We start from the raw sequence: 7,310 nt of genomic DNA, 5'->3' as shown, positions 1-7,310 counted from the left end.
ATGGTTAGTCTTTCTTCTTGGAAGTCTAGATAACTCTGTTCTGGGTTGATCAGCCCCTTCACTCACCAATTTCCGTGTTGTGGGTCCTCTTCCCTTCAGCTAAGATGCACACCAGCTGCCGCCATCTTGGAAGCCCTGAAGATTTTCTTTTCTGGACTAATTTATTGGGTGTTCTGTAGACCTCTATATACTTATTGGCCTCTCCTTTAAGTTGGGAACATTTTCTTCAATGATTTTATTGAAAATATTTTTCTGGGCTTTAGAGGAGGGAATCTTCTTTTTCTTCTATTCCTATTATTCTTAGGTTTTGTATTTTTATAGTATCTTGAATTTCTTGGATGGTCTGGGTCAATTATTTTTTAGATTTAACATTTTCTTTGACAGATGCATCTATTTCTTCCATTGTATCTTCCACACCTGAGATTTTTCTTCCATATGTTATATTCTATTGGTTATGCTTACCTCTGTAGTTCCTGTTTTCTTCCCTAAGTTTTTTCTCTACACAATTTCATGTATTTGTGTTTTTTTCAATTTCTCCAAAAATATATGGAACACTTCACAAATTTGTGTGACATCCTTACGCAGGGGCCATGTTAATCGTCTCTGTGTTGTTTCCAGATTTAGAATATGTGCTGCTGAAGCGAGTGCCATGTATTTCTTTCAGGTGGTCATTAATAAATCACTTGTCCTTGACTTGTGAGTTTCACATTATCACACATTCAATTATTATTTGTTAAAGGACAGATATGTCCTCAGTCAGCGAATTATTTTCTGTGAAAATGCTCCCTGACCAAGTCAAACTTTGAACAAAAATTGTTTAATTGGGACATTGCTTATATTTTTACAGTAACCATCCGTGATGTCATCTTGCCAAACAATTATCTTGTTGTAGTCCTTCACCAAAACTGAGAGCTTTTCATATTGAATCAAAAGCAACAGGCAGAGAGAGGGAGACTGAAAGAGACATACAGAAAGAGAAAGAGAGAGAAAGAGAGAGAGAGAGAGAGCTAGAGAGACATATTCAGAAATAGAGAGACCGAGATCAACAGAAACAAAGATATAAAGTGACAAACACAGAGAGACAGTGACTCCTTTCTGTCTGGTCACATACATTGGCATATCAACATCAAAGCACACTCTTCTATAATATATATCCAAAAGGAAGTATATTTTTAATGTTTTTTTTATTTTAAATATTATTTATTACACTTTATTCACTTTGTATCCACCTTAACCTCTGGTCTCCTTCCAATCCCACTTTCACTCCCACATGCCCCTATGCAAGTCCACTTAGAGGGGAGTTCTTCTTCTCCTTTCTTCTGATCCTAGTCTATCAGATATTACCAGGAGTGGCTGCATTGTCTTCCTCTGTAGCCTGTTAAGGCTGATCAACCATCAGGAAGAGGTCATCAAAGAGAAGGCCAATCACTTAATGTCAGAGGCAGTCCTTGTTCCAATTACTGTGGAACCCACTTGGACACTGAACTGCCATGGGCTAATGTAGGGGTTCCAGGTTATCTCCATGTATGGTACTAGTTTAGAGTATGAGACTCAGGAAAGACCCTGTGCATAGATTGGTTGGTTCTGTTGCTCTGGTTGTGGAGATCTTGGCCTCTCCATACCTTACTATTTCACACTTCTTTCATGAAATCCCATGCACTCTGCCCAACAGTTGGACATAAGTCTTAGCATCTGTTTTGATACTCTGCAGGGCAAAGCCTTTCAGAGGCCTTCAGTGGCATCCTCCTAACTTATTCCCTGTTTTTCCTACTTCTAATGTCCATCCACTTTGCCTTTCAGGATGGGGATAAACCATTTTAGCCAGAGTCCTCCCTCTTGATTAGTTTCTTTAGATGAACAGATTTTAGTAGGTTTATCTTATATTATATATCTATATGTGTGAGTATGTACCTTGTGTGTCTTTCTGTTTCTGGGATAACTCACTTAGGATAATCTTTCCAGTTCTAAATATTTACCTGCAAATTTCATTATTTCCTTGTTTTTATTACTGAGTAATATTCCACCTTGTAGATGTATCACAATTTCTGTATCTATTTTTCAGTTGCAGGACATCTGAGTTGTTTTCAGGTTCTGACTATTACAAATAAAGCTGCTACAAACATGTTCAAATGATCTTACTGTGCATTTGAGCCTATTTTGGATATATGCCTAAAACTAGTATAGCTGGATCTTGAGGATGTGCTAACTTCGAGTTGTCTGAGAAAATGACAGATTGATTTCTAGACTGGTTATACAAGTTTACATCCCCACTACCAAGGGGGGAACCCTTTCCTCCACAACCACTCCTGCATGTATTGTCACTTGTGTTTTTTATCTTGGTTACTCTGATGAAAATAAGGTGAAATCTCAGGGTTGTTTTGATTTACACTTCCCTGATGGCTAATGTTATTAAGCATATCTTTCACTGTTTCTCTGCTATTTGATATTCCTCTATCAAGAACTCTCTGTTTAGCTCTGTACTCACTTTTTAATTGGATTACTTGATTTGTTGCTTTTCAACTTCTTTTGTTCTTTATATGTACTGCATATTAGCCCTATGTCACATTGGTTGACGAAGAGCCTTTCCCAATCTGTAGGAATTTGTTTTGTTTTCATGACTGTGTCATGTTGCTTTACAGAAGCTTTTCAGTTTCACAAAGTCCCATTTATTGATTGTTGTTTTCGGAGACTGTGCTGCTTGTGTTCTGTTCAGGAAGTTGTCTCCTGTGGCAATTGGTTCAAGGCTTTATCCCACTTTTTCTTCTCACAGATATAATGTGTCTGGTTTTATGTTGAGGTCTTTGATCCACTTGGACTTTAGTTTTATGCAGGCTGACAACTATAGGTCTATTTCTAAATGTAGACGTACACTTAGAACAGCACCATTTGTTAATGATGTTGTCTTTTATCCATTTTATCATTTTGGCTTTGTCAAAACTCAGGTGTCCATAAGTGTGTTGGTTTCTTTCTGTTTCTTTTGTTTGTTTCCATTGACAAACATTCTGTTTCTATGAAAGTACCATGCAATTTTTATTACTGTTGCTCTGTAATACAGCTTGAGATCAGGGATGGAGTTACCTCCAGATGACCTTTTATTGTTTTGCACTGTTTTACCAATTCTGGGTTTCTTGTTTTCCCATATGAAGTTGAAAATTTTTCTTTCAAGGTCTGTAAAGAAATCTGTTAGTAATTTGATGGGAATTGCATTGAATCTGTAGATTGCTTTTGGTAAGATGGCCATTTTTACTATGTTAATCCTACCAACCCTTGAGCATTGGGTTATCTCTCCATCATCTGATATCTTTTTCTAATTCTTTGTTCAGAGTCTTGAAATTTTTTTCATACAAGTGTTTCACTAGCTTTGTTAGGGTCAAACCTAGGTACTTCATGAATTTGACCAAACACAAGAGCACATCAAAGATATCATTCACTATGATCAAATAGGCTTCAATCCAGGTTTGCAGGGGTGTTTCAATATACAGAAATACATCAATGTGATCTAACATATTAACAAACTGAAAGAAAAAAAAATCATGATGATCTCCCTAAGGAAAAAAAGCATTTGACAAAATCCAACCTCCATTCATATCTGAATTATTTGAGAATTCAGGAGTCAAGGCACATATCTCAAAATATTAAAGGCAATATAAAACAATCCGATAGCCATCATCAAACTAAACTGAGAGAAAGTTTGAAGCAATCCCACTGAAATCAGGGACAAGTTAAGGCTGCCCACTCTCTCCATATATCTTCAACATAGTTCTGGAAGTCCTTGCTAGAAGTATAAGAAAAATGAAGGAGATAAAGTGGATACAAATTGGAAAGGAAGAAGTCAAATTATCAATATTTGCAGATGATACAATAGTATGCCTCAGTGACCCCCAAAATTCTACATGGGAACTTCTACAGCTTGCTGATTAACAAGTTTGACAAGTTACTAGATACAAAATTAAATAAAAAAACAAAAACAAAAACAAAAAAAAAGTACTCTTTCTGTATACAAACAACAAAATGGCTGAATAAGAAATTAGGGGAAAAAAAGAAATTATATTATCAAACAAGGCCACACCTCCTAACACTTCCCACACATTTCAACACTGAGGACTAAACCTGTAAATAGAAATACTTCAAGGGGATTTACAATTCAAATCACCAAGAAGTAGAAGGAGATGGAGGGACTTTTAGGTTAAAAAAACATAGTTATCATGATAGTTTTTCATTTAATACAATGACTAAAATCACAACAACTTCAAGGACTAAAAAACAGGACTGATGATCTCCTTTAGGGAAATGTGGAATACTTCCATAATGGAAAATTATTCATCTAAGAAAATGACATCATGATATTTTCAGGCAAATGGTTGGAACAGGAAAATTCATCTGCTTTGGACCCAGAGAAGAGCATGTCTGATTGCATGCGGGTTGATGCCCCAGGTCCCGCCTCTGAGAAAAAGGTATCCGACGGGTCTGATGCTCTTTGGTGGATGACACCTAAATGAACATCTGTACAAAGTCCCAATTTATTTCTAATATCAGAGATCAGACCTCTACTCTTGCCTGATGCGTCTAAAACAAAAAGGGGGAACTGTAGAGAGCTGCGGAAGGCTATGCCTTAAAGATGGAGCTGGTTTCCGCCTTCCACCTTCCCGATGGTGAGTGCTCTCTGTCACGAACAACTCCACATTTGGCTAAGGCCGAGGATCTGGCTTGCTTCCATGTATGTGGACCTATCTGCATTGCCCCCGTGGCACGCCTGGGTTGGCTACCCAGAGGCTATTTAAGCTGTGGGCTGGCTTTCCCCGGGGTCCGAGGATTGTTCAATGTTCCTGAATAAACTGCATTGAAAAAAAAAAAAGCACAAATACAAATATAGTTTCTATTTACTTATTAGGAGTTCTCCTAAAGGTGTAGGAAAAAGTTCCAAAAGGTCATCTATTGTGAACAAACCAGGCTTCCACTAGGGGGACTGGGTGGCAGTTCATTGAGTTGTTGGGCCAGGGCATTCCATGAAAATATTCAAGTAACCCAGACTGTTGTTATTACAATATGTTTTTCTTTACCCTCAGCTGATAGATCTTTTCCATATCCTTGTATCCACAGAGATGATTACTTCTGCATGAAATTGGATTGCATACAGAGACCCACATTACTATAATTTACAGAGATACACAGACCATATAATACCCAGCTGTAAATGGGATTTATAAAAGGAATTCTCCCTCCCCTCAGAGTTCTGGGAAGCCTGAAGGAGATGAGGCAGGAACTGTCCTAATTAGAAGAAATTGAGGACACAAGGAGAACAATGCCCTGATAATTAGGCCACAGTGGAAGATATTTCAGATAACCTTGATGAGACCTGATAAGCTAGGGTCAGATAAAGTGGGGAAGAGTACCTCCCATATCAGGAAAGAGCATAGGGGTAGAAAGAGCATAGGGGTAGAAGAAGGAGAGTGGGTGGGACTGAGATTCTGATCATGTGGCAATGATTAGATGAACAACACATATTTCAACTGAAGTATTTAAAAAAAAATTAGAGTGGCACACAGGTAAGAATTTGAACCTGAAAGTAATGGAAAAGGAGTGTAATGTATATTAAATGAAATTTCCACATAACTAAAAAGTAATAATATTTTAACAACTTTAGCAATGATTTTAACATGGAAAAAATATTCCACTAAAGTTGGGCATAGCTTGAAATTTTAAGGCACACTTTCCAGGAACTCATTATTTAGAAGAGAATCCTAGCAATGAACTAGTCCTTCAAAAGCTACCTCAGACCTAAAGAGCTCAGGTGGCATCGTTGAACAAGCAGTCCTGGCACTAACACTACATTTCGAGGTTTTGACTGGAGAACCACAGCAGGATACACATTTGCTCTTGCTTCCTTGACATATAATACAGGCCCATTTCACTGTCCTTATGGCCCAATTCTAAATGTAAACACCCGGACCAGGAGGGTTTGTCACTGACCACTCAGTAGCTACTGACATAGCTGCCCATCCTGCCAGGTCAGCCAAGGCAACCCTGTTCATAAAGGTTTGACAACACTAGTTTGGAACAAAACTAGCTATCAAATAGTTAATTTCCCCTCATTTCTCCTTTTACAATTACAGATTTTCTCTGTTTCAGCCAAACTAGTCTCAGGAATTGTCTGGTTTCTGAAGGAGTCTGGTAATTGGAATTCTGACTCTTGGCCTTGGCAGATGCAACTCTTTTCTAAGTTCTATGTCTCAGAAACTTTCCTTGGTGGTCTTTTCAATGTGGTTTTCTGAGCATGAGAAGCATAGAGCAAACTCCCTATGACGTTTGGAACCAGACAGCAAAATTTCTGCAACCTTGAGGTAATTTCTGGATGCCTTGTCAGGTGGCACAGATGTGTTGCTACTATGAAAAAAAAAATACTTGTACCCTTGGCTTTATAACTGTTCTTTGGATGTTCAGTAAACTAAGACTTGATCAGGAATCTGTCTTGTCTCCATCTTCACCTCTCTGTCCCCCATTTACACTCCCTCTTTCATTTGGACCCTTTTTGACTAGCCTGAAGGAGTTGATGCTCAAACAAGGGACCTTGAAAATGAGGGGCAACATGAGAAAGGCTGCTTTTTGGAGCTCCATATGCCTAAGAAAAAAATTGTGCTTCATGATGACTGCCTATCACAGGGAGGAAGACAAGTTGCTTTTCCTGCCACAATGCAGAAGATATGGGACAACTATAGGAAGATATTACTATTTACTGTGAGATTGTCCAATTAGGAAGGGAACAAGTTTACTTATTAAGGGAATTAAATAAATTAAAATTACATAATAATAATAATAGTAATAAATAATAATTATAATAATAAAATTGAATTTATTGTACTGATAAATTTTAAAGTCTGGTTTTAACTTTTAAAATTATAAATGTGCTTTATGATTTCACTCCTAAAGATGATGCTTGCTTTTAATATTACAAAAACAGGTTTTAAAAAATATTTAAATATTTAAAAAGCAGGTACCATGTTTGTTTTTTGTATTTGCCTTTGTTTTTTTGTATGTTTGTTTATTTGTTTGTTTTTGTCTGCTGGCTTGGCTTCTCTTTTGGTTTCTGGTTTTGGTTTGCTTGTAAGGTCTTGTAGAGTTTCCAGTCTGGTCGTCTGGTCCAGGGAATCTGGAGGATGCTCCAGTTCACAGAGAAGAGGCCCCTAAAGGGTTTACTACTTTTGGGCCCAGAGGGGAGGGTCACTGTACCCTATCTGTGTTATAATAGGGCTGCTGGACCTGGCTCTCAATCTGGAAGTTGTGGAAAGAGCTATGGGGATTCTGTTCCTTAT

The 7,310-nt window shown here is 37.7% G+C and overlaps 1 non-coding gene across 1 annotated transcript; it reads right to left on the bottom strand.

Annotated features, from left to right (window-relative positions):
- Window positions 1–540: 540 nt before the first annotated feature.
- LOC132651718 (U6 spliceosomal RNA) lies at window positions 541–648 on the bottom strand. Its single transcript, XR_009589301.1, has one exon. It is a non-coding gene; the product is annotated as a U6 spliceosomal RNA (small nuclear RNA).
- Between the last annotated feature and the right edge of the window lie 6,662 nt (window positions 649–7,310).

This window comes from Meriones unguiculatus, assembly GCF_030254825.1.
Source record: "Meriones unguiculatus strain TT.TT164.6M chromosome Y unlocalized genomic scaffold, Bangor_MerUng_6.1 ChrY_unordered_Scaffold_23, whole genome shotgun sequence".
Classification (NCBI taxonomy): domain Eukaryota; kingdom Metazoa; phylum Chordata; class Mammalia; order Rodentia; family Muridae; genus Meriones; species Meriones unguiculatus.
The sequence above is the reverse complement of the archived record's forward strand: the minus strand, read 5'-3'. Positions and strand labels throughout refer to the sequence as shown.